Source organism: Canis lupus, chromosome 7 (assembly GCF_048164855.1).
Source record: "Canis lupus baileyi chromosome 7, mCanLup2.hap1, whole genome shotgun sequence".
NCBI lineage: Eukaryota > Metazoa > Chordata > Mammalia > Carnivora > Canidae > Canis > Canis lupus.
The window spans coordinates 65367404-65379833 of NC_132844.1; the positions used below are offsets into that span (position 1 = coordinate 65367404).

The 12430-nt window shown below is 43.9% G+C and overlaps 1 protein-coding gene across 9 annotated transcripts in view; it reads left to right on the top strand.

The window, feature by feature from the left end:
• Positions 1–12430, top strand: part of BTBD9 (BTB domain containing 9) — a 410681-nt gene that overhangs the window by 350849 nt on the left and 47402 nt on the right. For 2 of the 9 annotated variants that reach the window (XR_012034324.1, XR_012034323.1), the window contains exon 11: positions 5871–5955. The exons of the other annotated variants lie outside the window; for them this stretch is intronic. The gene's annotated coding sequence lies outside the window, so the exon portion shown is untranslated. The remainder of the gene's footprint in view (positions 1–5870; positions 5956–12430) is intronic. 9 annotated transcript variants of the gene reach the window in all.

Consider the following 12430-nt stretch of genomic DNA (forward strand, 5'->3'; position numbering starts at 1 on the left):
TACCGTGTTGCTCAGAGAAAGTGCTTCTGATCCATTTTGTATATCCATACCCGCATAGCTCTTTGTTTCCCACATCTGAATCCAGATATACACCATTGCAATGGCTCTGGGGTTTGGGAAGCTATTGCTTTTGTTTGCTTCCTCCCGCAGGGCCTTCCATTGACACTCTGCATGTGGAACTGAATTGACTGTGTCCATGAAATGCAATGACCCAGGTGGAAGCAGATTTTTAATCAAGTACCAATAGAACAGCCCATTTTCTCCTGAAATCTCTGGAGTCCTAGTATTACTTGGTGCCCATTTTTCAGTTGTTTATTGGGATTTGATTTCTAGCCTCGCATGTTGTCTTTGGAGTTTACTAAGATTAATTTAGTTAAATTACTATTTATAGTTCTCAAGTACTCTTACTTAGCAACTTTACATGGAGACCCCCCACTATAGATACTACATCATGTGTTGGCAGACAGTCGCGATAAAAGTGAGGGTCTTTCCTTCAAAGCAAAAGTGGTTTGCCCTGCATTTGACTTGGATGTCATTGATTAGCTTCCTTTAGGATGATGGGTATTTAGATTTCAGGTTGGGGGTTAGCTTTCTAGGTTGTTTGAAATGACGTTACAGACAGTATTCTCCTTTGTAAATGTATGGGTCAGATGATTTGTTAATTTGACAACGCTGAAAAGTAAGGTGAGGGGGCATGGAAAAACCAGAGCTGTATTTTCAAAGAGAGGGTCTAAAATTTGTACCAGCATTGCCAATTCCTGGTCTCCATTCTGTTTAGAATGGGGGGCCGAGGAAGCAAAGAAGATCCCAGAAGGGGTCTAGGGGAAGGGGCATAGGGAAGCAATATAAAAACTACTGTCGTCATTATTTCTTAAATGAGACATTCCTTTTCTTTAATAAGAACATCAAACTTAAATTTTCTTGAGAAATGAGGGTCCTAGTAGAAGGAGATCTGGAGTCTCAGGTTCCATCCAGGTTCTGAAATCTTGAGCCGTGTCTCACAATTATGTCAAGCGAGGAGACCTGTTCTTTTTACCTCCAGCCAGGAGCCTTTCAATGTCACTTTCCCCAAAGGGTCTGTGGATAGCATTATATATCTGTACCATTAGTTTCCCTTGCATGTTTGCTTTTATGCATTTGAAAACATTCTGAGAAGGGGTTCATAGGTCCACACTGCCAGAGAGAGAGAGACCATGGCACAAAAAAGGGAAAGATCTAACTAAGGGTCAAAGGAATAGTCACATATGAAAACCTCTGGAGAAAGCAGACATTTTGATAAAAACAGGAAATGTTGGTTACACATATCTTGGTTATCGTGTTTTGTTTTGTTTTGTTTTGTTTTGTTTTACCTGATTTCTAGTTGTTCTCCAGTGGCCCTTCCATCTGATATGCGCCTTAGGTCTGGGACCATTTGCCGCTAAAATAAACACATCAGGCTCATCATTGTTACTGACCCTCTCCATCTTAAACCTAGGAATTGGAAACTTCAGTTGTTCCACTTCAGCCAGGGATGCTGAGAGCCAAATGAAGTTCACACCGAAACCGAGTCCTCCTCACCAGGCTCAGATTTCAGATTTATTTCTCTCTTTGATGCTAGATTTGTGCATCAGTCCTGAAGGTTTTTCTCTAGAAGATTAGGGCTGGGGAAACATAGCCAGCCCTTGGCTTCACTTTAGCTGATGCTCTACTTGTTCAGGCCTGCCTTCTTTCAGGACTCCCCTTTTCCTGACAGGAAGCTGATGCAGACCTTTATGCAATCCATTTTTGTGAAGTACCTGCTGTGAGGTTGAAACTCTGCCAGGCATGACCCCGCCTGGCCGCAGAAGTCAAGAGCCCCTAGGAGCAGGCTGATGCTCGCATTTCGGCCGCCCCAGATAACTACCAAGAGTGTAAGGTGCAGGCTGCCTGTGGGTCAGCAGTTCACTGTTGATCCACCGCATCCTCATCCACCGCATCCCGGGCCCTCAGCTGAGGGGGAGGTCAGAACCCTGCCTCCGAGGAAGGTACAGGCTAGTGGTTAAAGTAACGTGCACATGGATAAAAGTGAAAATCTGTGTTGGAATTGGTTGGATTTAATGTAAAATTACTTCAGTCTCCGCCTTTATGCTACTGGTTTTGTTCTTGAAGTACTCACCAGTATCTTGTCACTGGGAAGAAAAGGGAGCAGTATGGCAACTTGAACTGCACATGAACGACGTAAAATGCAAAATAAAAATCCCTGGACTAGAAATCAGTAGGCTTGGCTCTCAGCCACAGTTCAGCTGCAGACTGGCCCAATGTCCTTGGGCAAGTCGTTTACTCTGCCTATAACTCTGTCTCCACATCTATAAAACACCACTCCTAAAACAAGGCTTACTTATAGGCTCTTAGAGCTAAATTTATTAAAATAGCCCAGTGAATTGTTATCTTAGCAACAAAAATGTGAAATAGTTACATAAATGATAAAATACAATGGATTTGTCTCTAATACTCCTTCTAAAGTTTGCATACCGCAGTTCTAAAGTTCTAAGATAGTGTGTTGGCTGGATGGATATACAGACACCAACATACATGTGTGTTATACATATAAAAAATAAATGGAAACTTCAGTAAACTCTTACATAGGAGGTAGAACCAGACCCCCCAGCTGCTTCTCTCTCATCTCCCCTGCCGCCAAAAACTGTGGTTGTCACATCCTAGGGATCCCTGGGTGGCGCAGCGGTTTGGCGCCTGCCTTTGGCCCAGGGCGCGATCCTGGAGACCCGGGATCGAATCCCACGTCGGGCTCCCGGTGCATGGAGCCTGCTTCTCCCTCTGCCTGTGTCTCTGCCCCTCTCTCTCTCTCTGTGACTATCATGAATAAATAAATAAAATATTTTAAAAAAAAATTGTCACATCCTAGCCACAAGGAGCTCCACTTCCAGAGATAAGCTTGCAACCTCAAATATTCTTGTCGGGAAGTGAAAAAAAAATACATAAAAAACCCTGCAATATATTAAATACCTTGAACTTCCTGAAAATGAAGCCATGAGATATAGTTATATTTGAAAGAAATGTAGTCACATAGAACAACAAACAAAGGTGCATGAGGTTAGATGAGTTCGTGTTGAAAGAAGGGTCAGGAAGTTAGTCTTTTCCTTCTACAATCACTAAGTACATAACTCATGACGAGAAGCCTTTTGCTAATGAAATATTAACATCCATTAGATGGTGGGAATGCATTCAGAATGTTTTAACATTTGTATTTTTAGCCTGGACACAATGGTATCAGTTAAAATAATTAGCTCTTGCCTGTAATCTAAAAGCCTTATCTCTTTACTCTCACTTTTTTAGAAGGCAGATGTTTTAAAACTGATTTGAAAATCAAATTTGCCCTTCAGTGATTTCATTTAGAAGAAACATAGAAGTAAACATTATAAAGAAGGCTTTTCAATACATTATGCATGCAAATGTGGCAGCCGAATTCAGGTTCACAAGTGGAGGTAGATGACTGTTCTGGTTGAGAAAGGTTGAGTTGTTTAAATGAATAGAAAGGTCATCCACCCTCAGAGCGTACTCTGCTGTCATCTAGTAGCAGGGCTGTTGCTTGGTATTAGGCTCTATCTGCCAAAAGGTAAGAAGTGAAAGGTTTTGGCAGGCACAGTGAAGCCACATTAATAGCAAAGTAGCTGTGTTTAAACTGTCCTTGGAGCACTTTTAATCGAGCCCTTGTTCTCTGTCCAGCCCTGTGCTGGATATCACAGAATGGGGTTGAGGGGGTGTTGTGCTCTTCTCGGAGTACCCACTGCTGGTGTGGAGACTATAATGGTTATAGCCATTAACTATGTGCTGCAAAGACTGTCTCTGATATATTTATAGATTTGTCTGATTACCCAAGGGTCAGGGACTATGTCTTACCTATTTTTGAATCATCATAACTCAGCACAAAGGCTGACATATGGTAGCCTAGAAATGGTTCATGAGCAAGTGAATGAACTTTTGAGTGAATGAGTGGTTATATTTTGGGGACAATTTTTTCTAATGGAATGCTAACAGGGATTTTTCAGACTTACAGTGAATTAGATAAAGGTTATCACTAGGGAAGAACAGAAAGTGAGGTATAAACTAATCCAAACCAAGTTCTTGCTCTCGTCTTGAAGATCAAAAACTTGAGCCCTCCTACAGGTCTGGAGAGAAGAGGTCTCCCATCCAAGGAGGTGTGACCACCCTGCCTAAATGTTGAATTAAGAACCTCATTGGACCTCAGTGGGTGTATTCAGGAAGGGAATGGTTCCCCAGGATAAGCCAAGCATCCCCTGGGAAGAGCTTGCTGGAGTGGGCAGGAAGAAGCCTGACCTCTTTATGTGATACCAATCTGTGCTCCAGAGAGACTCATTTTAAAAAGGCTTCATTAAATGAACTGCAGCTCCAAGTCCAATGACAGCCAAGAAACTTCTGGGAAGAGCTTTATACTACACTACATCTCTCTTGTATCTTTTACCTCTTTCTGTTTAAGAATCTTTTTTTTTTTTTTAAGATTTTATTTATTTATTCATGATAGTCACACACAGAGAGACAGAGAGGCAGAGACATAGGCAGAGGGAGAAGCAGGCTCCATGCAGGGAGCCCGACGTGGGATTCGATCCCGGGTCTCCAGGATCGCGCCCCGGGCCAAAGGCAGGCGCCAAACCGCTGTGCCACCCAGGGATCCCAAGAATCTTTATTTATCTTCAGCTTCTTGGGGAATATGGTGGAAACTTTTCTGGGCCCTTCTCTAGTATCCATCTTATTTTCCTGCTGAGAGGATTCAGCTTAGGCAAGGATTCTGTTCCATGTGGAGCACGTATTACCTCATTCCTGCTCCTCTAGCACTTTCCTCAGCCTGGACAGGCAAGATCACCTTCATGTCTGCTGTTGAACTGGTGCTGATGGTCCTAGCCTTTCTTCCAAATACTTCAGCTGAAGCTATTTATGTATCTCTGATCATTGGAATGTATAAAAGGGGCTTCTTTCAACAAATATTTGAACACCCACAGCACATGAGACACGGGGTTGGTACTGTGTTTATGCTCATTGTCCTGTTACCTGGGTGAGGTTGAAAATTCACTGAACTCTTTCTTGAACCCTGGAAAGCAGATTTTCTACATCATTGGCCTCCCTCAGAAGCCCTTGGAAGGTAAAACTTTCAGCCTATTACCAAACAAAAATGTCATATTTCAGTAAGAGAGCTTCTCTGACTTTCTGAAGAACTTAAGGCATTCCATGGATAAAGATGATATAGTACATCTACACCATGGAATATTACTCAGCCCTGGGAAAGGTGGATATCCTGCCATCTGTGACCACATGGGTGGACGTAGAGCACGTTATGCTAAGCAGCATAAGTCAGAGAAAGAGAAATACTATCATTTATATGTGGAACCTAAAAAGGCCAAATCTATTAGAAAACAAAGTAAAATGGTGGCTACTAGGGGTGGGTTGGTGGGTAAGATTGATAGTGCCTAAGGGTACAAACTTGTAACAAGAAATAATTAAGTCATAGTGCTCTAATGCACAATACGATACAGTGAATATAGACAACAGTATCATACTATAATTATGTAATGTGATAAATATCGCTACAGTGGCAATCATCATAGATAAATGTATCAAAGTAGCACACTATACACCTTAAACCTACAGAAAGTTACATGTCAAACTTATCAATAAGAAAATGTCTTTAAAGAAAAAAGAACTTCAGGAAAGGAGAAAGGTTAGAGTGGGAGAGGTGGAGTTTACCTGCCAGACGGATGGCTCACTAATCTGTTAGGAAGCAGAAACTATGCCAACCCCAGTTGTGTGTATTTGTGTCTCTCAGAGGCTGGTATGTGTAGAGAGGTGGTAACAGAAAATATCTCATTGGTTTCCTTCAGGCTTGAGGCACTCTGGTAGATATGAGCCAAGAGAGCTAGAGTTCTTCATTTTACCCTGCCCACGAAAGCATCTTCCATCAGCAAGGTACGGTGGCAGCCTGTGGGGCTCGGTACTTTCCGAGAGAGGGAATGGGGAAACCCCCATGACCAGCCTCACACAGTGACCCACAGTGTTGTTGTCTTTTTTTTTTTAAGATTATTTATTTATTTATTTATTTGAGAGTGAGCATGCATGTGAGCACATGAGATGGGCAGGGAGGGGCAGGGGGAGAAACAGAGCAGGAAGTCTGACTCAGGACTCAATCCCAGGACCCCAAGATCATGACCTGAGCTAAATTAGGCAGACACATAACTGATTGAGCCACCCAGGAGCCCTGACCCAGTGTCTTCTACTAACAAGGGCCCCTCAGAGTCCATTCATCCAACCCTCCTCCTTCCCTTACTGCCACATACAAGCTAATGCCCTTTTCTACATCCCCCTAACCTAGAAACATCTAAGAATACTCAACCCATTTCTCTTCATTGTCTGGTTCAATTCTGTTTGCTTCTGCCTTCTCACCAACTCTCAGCTGGTCTCTGCGGCCTCTCCCTCCACCTCTTGTCTTTCTTCCATTCTGCCTCTACAGTTGCCATTATAAAACACAGTTCTCATATAACCACTTGTCCATAATCCACATGTCTCTGCCTGACATGCAAGATCTTACAGTCAGCCCCCAAACATCATAGCCACCTCATCTCTTCTTGCTTCTGTATATGCTGCCTGCATTCAGTGTTGTGGGCTACTACTCCTTCTCTGGAGACAATCTGTACTTTCTCATCTTCGTGAAATATCCACGTGTTCTTAATACCACCTCGAGTGCTAGTCTTTAGTGTCCATCCCCACCCCCTCCACCTTCTCTGGTGAATTCTAGGTCATCCTTTATGCCCAGCTCAGTGTCATCTGCTTTATGAAGCCCAACCCAACCTCTCCAGACTAAACCTGGAATAGCCAGATCCCCAACTCAAGCTAAATGTGGGAGCTGCCCTTCCTTGATCAGTCCTGAAACTGGACTCACAGACTTAGCAAGGGAGGGGAGGATTTCAGGCCTGGTTAAGTGATGAAGCCACTTAAAGAGTTCAGAAGAAAGCATTTTACTTGCCTACCTCTTCTCTGTAAGGAAGGCAGTTTGTTCCAAGCTGGTTTGTTCACTACCACACTCCTGCCATTTGATAGAAGCTCAGTACGTATTGGTGTGCCTGCAGGATCTAGATCATCCATCTCCTGATCTAGGACTTAAAAGTCACAGCTAGAACTTGAGGAGTTCATGGATAACATAGTCATTAGAAAGGAACTGTGGGACCCAGAGACTCCACTTCTAGGCATATAAGAGAAACGAAAACCTACGTCCACACAAAAACTTGTACATGAGTGTCTATTCACAGCAGTATTAGTCATAAGGGCCCCAAATTGGAAACATTTCAAAAGTCTGTCAATGGATGAATAAATGGATAAACAAAATGTGGTATATCCACAGTGCTATTTGGTCATAAATAAAGGAACGAAGTACTGATACATGCTACAACTTTGGTGAACTTTGAAAACATTTTGCTGTGTGAAAGGAGCCATGTATTGTATGATCCATGTACATGCAATGTCCAGAATAGGTAAATCCATAGAAATAGAAAGTACGCCACTGGTTCCCAGAGGCCAACGGTGTTGGGAAGAATGCGGAATGACTACTAAAGGGTAATAGATTTCTTTTGAGCGAGATGAAACTGTTCTAAAATGGATTGTGGTGATGGTTGCACAACACTGTGAATATCACTAAAAACTAGTGAATTATACACTTTAAAAGTGAATTTTATGGTATGTGAATTATGTCACACAACAGCTGTTATTTTTTAAACAAAATAAAATCAGTGGGCATTCCCAGGCCAGTCCACAAAGGACTAGGGACAGTTCTGTGCAGTGGGAAGGCCCGGATGTTGCCCTGTTACAGCCAATTCCAGATTCCAGACCCCCTGCAACTTTGACTCACAGAAGCAAGGAAGCATAACTTCTCTCTGCCTTTTCCTTGCAGTTCCTTTGAGAAGGAAGAGGAGAGGTATGGGTAAGAGATTCACTCTTCCCTTCTCTCCTGTTTCCTGCTCCCACCCCACCTCTTCCTTTTGCCACTTATGGCTCTCTCCAGAGCTGTGTGGCTGGACCAGGGATTACTGCTCTAATACTTTTTTAGAGAAGGGGAAGAAAGGAGGAAGGAGCAGAGGGAAAGGGAAAGGGAAAGGGAAAGAGAATCTTAAGCAGGCCTCACACCCAGCGCAGAGCCGGACATGGAGTTCAATCTCAGGCCCTGAGATATGACCTGAGCTGAAATCAAGAGTTGGACACTTAACCAACTGAGCCACCCAAGCACCCCTAATGCATTTTTAATCTACAATTGCAAATCCAGAGATCTCATTCTGAGGCTTTGGGGTGAAAGGAGAGCCTTCCTGACATAGTGAAAAATGGCCCTATTTTCCTCACATGTGGCTAGGCCACAGCAGACCACTGAGAGCCAGTGTAGGCTTCAGGAGGGTTGGCTTAATGGCATTCTGGTGGATGAGCTGCCAGGCTTTTGATGAACTATTCCAGTCCCGTTCATAGCCCACATAATGTGTTGGATACTTGGTCAACAGTAGGAGTCCCTACTATAGAGCCTTATACTGCCATTGTAAGGGGTTTTAAGTCAATAAAACTCAAAATTTGAAATCAGAATGATCCTTGCCCCTAATGTTACACTAGAATAAGTATATATAAATGCAGGGATTGGAGACATTTACATGAATTTGACCTGATTGAGCAACAGCCCTCATAAATAGCTCTTTTGATGGGAAAGCAATCTAGTTCTATAACCACAGAGTTCCATGTGACATGTTAATTCTGCACTAGCATCATAGAGGTCTCTCAGAGTGCCTGGTTTTTAAGTAGCATGTCTGTGTTATCCCACATAATGCCTTTTTACTACCAATTATTGTGTGACCTAACTCCATACTGGTAATTCTATTTGATTCTTTGATGGCATCATAAAATATTGATAACAAAGCAGAATTGATAATAACAGTGGTAAGAATGGAACCAAGAACCATTTTTATTCATACAAAGGAAATCATAGCAAATATACTTTATTTCTCCTGATTCCATAATTTTCACTATTTTTCATCCCCTTAACAAATAAACGAGCACCCACCAAGTGCTAGGCACTGAACAAGGCAGATGAGGTACCTACTTTCATCAAGCTTACATCTTTGTGGGGTGTGGGGGGGAGACAAGCCATAACAGATAAATAAACTTTCAACTACTGATAAATGCTGTGAAGAAAATCAAACAGGAGAGTATATAGGTAGTGATGGGACTGTGGTAGACAAAAAGCAGCCTCTTGAGCTCAGAAAGGCCTCTCTGACAAAGTGACATTCGAGCTAAGTATTATAGAAGCAGGCCTTACAAAAGGCTTAGGGAAAGAGAGTTTCAAGAAAATTTAAGGCTATGAAGGAGAAATGAACTTGGTGTGTATGCAAAACAGAAAGGTAGCTGGTGCTGCTGAAGCCTGAGAAAGAGGCCAGACAGCGCAAGATGGGATGGACTGGCCAGTACCTCTCAGATCATATGTGACCTTCAGGTGTTGGGCAGGAGTATGAGTTTCAGCCTAAGAGCAGTGGGGCGTTATTTAGGGTCTTAGGCAAGGGAGTACTATGAACTGATTTCCGCTTTCTAAAGATCACTTTGGTGACTGTGTGGGGAGTGAATTGGAGGAAGATAAATAAGGAACTGAGAGACAAGTAAGGAGGCTGTTGCTATAACCCAAAAGAGACATGACAGGGTCTTGGACTAGGTTGGTGACAGCAGGGATGGTGGGGAATGGTTGGCTGTGGAGAACATACTGCTGATGGAACAGGCTGGGAGCCAACATGGAGACACCAGAGAGGAGGGAAAGAGCTCTTGGTATATACCTTTTGACTTTGTCCTCGGTCCTGGGCGTTTCAACATTTCACTGTTTTTATCAATGCCCTGACAGAAGACAAAAGGCAGACATGAGATTCAAAATGACCTCCCTAGCCTCTAAAGTGGGACCAAAAAAAAGTGGGACCAAACCAACAGGATGGGATTTAATGGGAGTAAATGTGATGCCCTCCATTGAGGTTCAGAAAATCAATTGTCCCAAGTACAGTATGGGGGCAGTCAAGCTTGAGAAATGTTTATGTGAAAAAGCTGTGGTTTTTATTTGGCCACGAACTCAATATGAGCTAATGGTAGGATAAAGCTGCTATAAATTTTGGGCAGTCTTAATCTACACCGGGTGCAGAGTGTCCAGATGCCCATGTGACCTTCCTATTGTGCTCTGTGTTGGTCAGGACACATGTCTATGCTTGAGGAAGTACATTGAAAATAACCAGGTGATGAGAGTTTGGGAAGCTGATTCATGAAGATGGGGCTAGGGCCCGGGGTGGGTAGTGCTGTGAACTGAAGGAGCCAGGGATAAAACAGGACCCAGTTAAGACAAGACTTAGGGAGTTATGATGTCATGATAATGATTTTTTTTTTTTTTTTTAGTAAACTTTATGCCCAACATGGGGCTTGAACTCCTGACTCTCAGATCAAGAGTCGCATGCTTCACTGACTGAGCCAGCAAGGTGCCCCTGATAATAATCTAAAATGTATGCAGATTTATCATGTAGAAAAGAGACTAATTCTGTGGCCTCCAGAGGCTGGCACTAACATTTTTTAGTCATATCTTCAACACATATTTGATGAGCATCTATCCTGTGCCACTTTTTTTTTAAGTCCCTAAACTTATTGGTGCTCAGTTTTGGTCCAGAGACATATATATATGCAGTAAAGTATTCCAGATGCCACCATAGAAGTATCTGTTGAGTACAGTGGGGACACAGTGGAGGGAGTGACCTTAGAAGGGTTGAGAAAGGTCTCTTGGTGGAAGTAGCATTTAGATTGAATCTTGAAAGATAAGTGGATGCTGGCTGCGGCACCATCTGGGATAAGGAAGGGGATTTGGAGGCACATATGAGGCAAAAGGCATGCAAAGACACAAGATGTGCAATACCTTGGTGCATTCAGGTAACTAGGTATGGTTTGGCATGACTGAAGAGTGGGCTGGGAGGTCCAGGCACTGGCCATTCTTGGTTCAGGGGTAAAGAGGGTTTGTCCAACAGTGTGTTCTGGGCTGCCCCTGAAGTATAGTGTGTCAATAGGTAGCGAGCTGGAGAGAAGGCTGGAGGGACAAACTGGGACCAGACCATGTGTGGAAGTCCCTGGATACCATGCTGGCCAGTTTACCTTATTCTCTCCTCAGGTAGAAGACAGGACTGCTAAAGGTGTGCCTTATTTGTGTAGGTTGTGCTTACAACAGGATCTAGAATGAGCTAGCAGTGAGAGAGACTGGAGATGGAAAAGCAGGAAACAGCAGTTAGGGATGAGAGTTAATGAGAGTCTACACTAGAACCAAAGCAATATTCCAGGTGAGAAGCTGACGGGTGGGGGCTCTTGGGAGGGGAGGACAAACTCTGTAACTCTGTGCTTCTGGTGCCCCGGGACAGAATTGGGGCCAGCAGTCAGGAAGCTGGACAGCCACAGGCCCAATAGTCAGAGGCAGAAGTGCTTCTTCTTAGCACAGTACCACACATATACTGTTCCAGAAGTGCCAAACTGCAACAGAACCACTGTTCTCAGGTGTGACCACTGATCAGTCTCCAGGTGCCTGGGTTCTCAGCATGAAAGGACCACCAGCCTTCTCCATTACGCTCTCCCTGGAAGAGCAGGACACTCTGAGGCTGCTCTCCTTCATCAGCAGGAGGAGCTGCAAGCACAGGGGAAAGTGGTCCCTCGTTTTCTTCATAGAGGGGGGCTCGTGACCTTTGGCAGAGGCCTCTGTGGTCTCTTCTGAAGCACTCTTGAACCGATTCCTCAGCCAGCTAACTCTGGCTGCCACTGTGGCCATCCAGTCCTGCTCTCTTGTCCACCTCACACTGTTGATCCCTTTCCTTCCTCCTGCCTCATCAGAGCAGCCCTGGCTGCTCAGTCACCAGTGACTGTGCCTAGGGCTCTGGAGCATCCTGCCACGCCTCGCCAGGCCTCACAGTGAGGCTCTTTATTTTCCAGCTGTTTTTGAGAGGCTCATTGTTTAGTCCTTTGAGAATCCCTGGATTAGAAGTCTGAGGAATTTGAAGGCAGGAGGTGAAAGACTAGAAGCTAGGAACTACATAATAAATAGGTGTCCTTAAAACAACAGTAAGTGGCAGCACTAATGTCTCCAGCCAGGACTTCAAAGCACAGACCCCAAAAGTGGTCTCATCTGGAGAGAAAGCAGAATCTCAGCATTGTTGGAAAACTTGAAGAAAGGCAGTATGTGACCCACCTCTCCAGAACGTGTTCCACATCTCCTTGCAATACAGCATTCGGTTTCCCTGTTAAGTGACTTTGCTCCGGGGGACTTGAGGTATAGGGTGGCTAAGAAAGCCACTCAAAGACACACGTGTTAGGTAGTAAGCCTCACGCTGCCCAAACCTCTGCTTGTCTCAGCTATAAAATC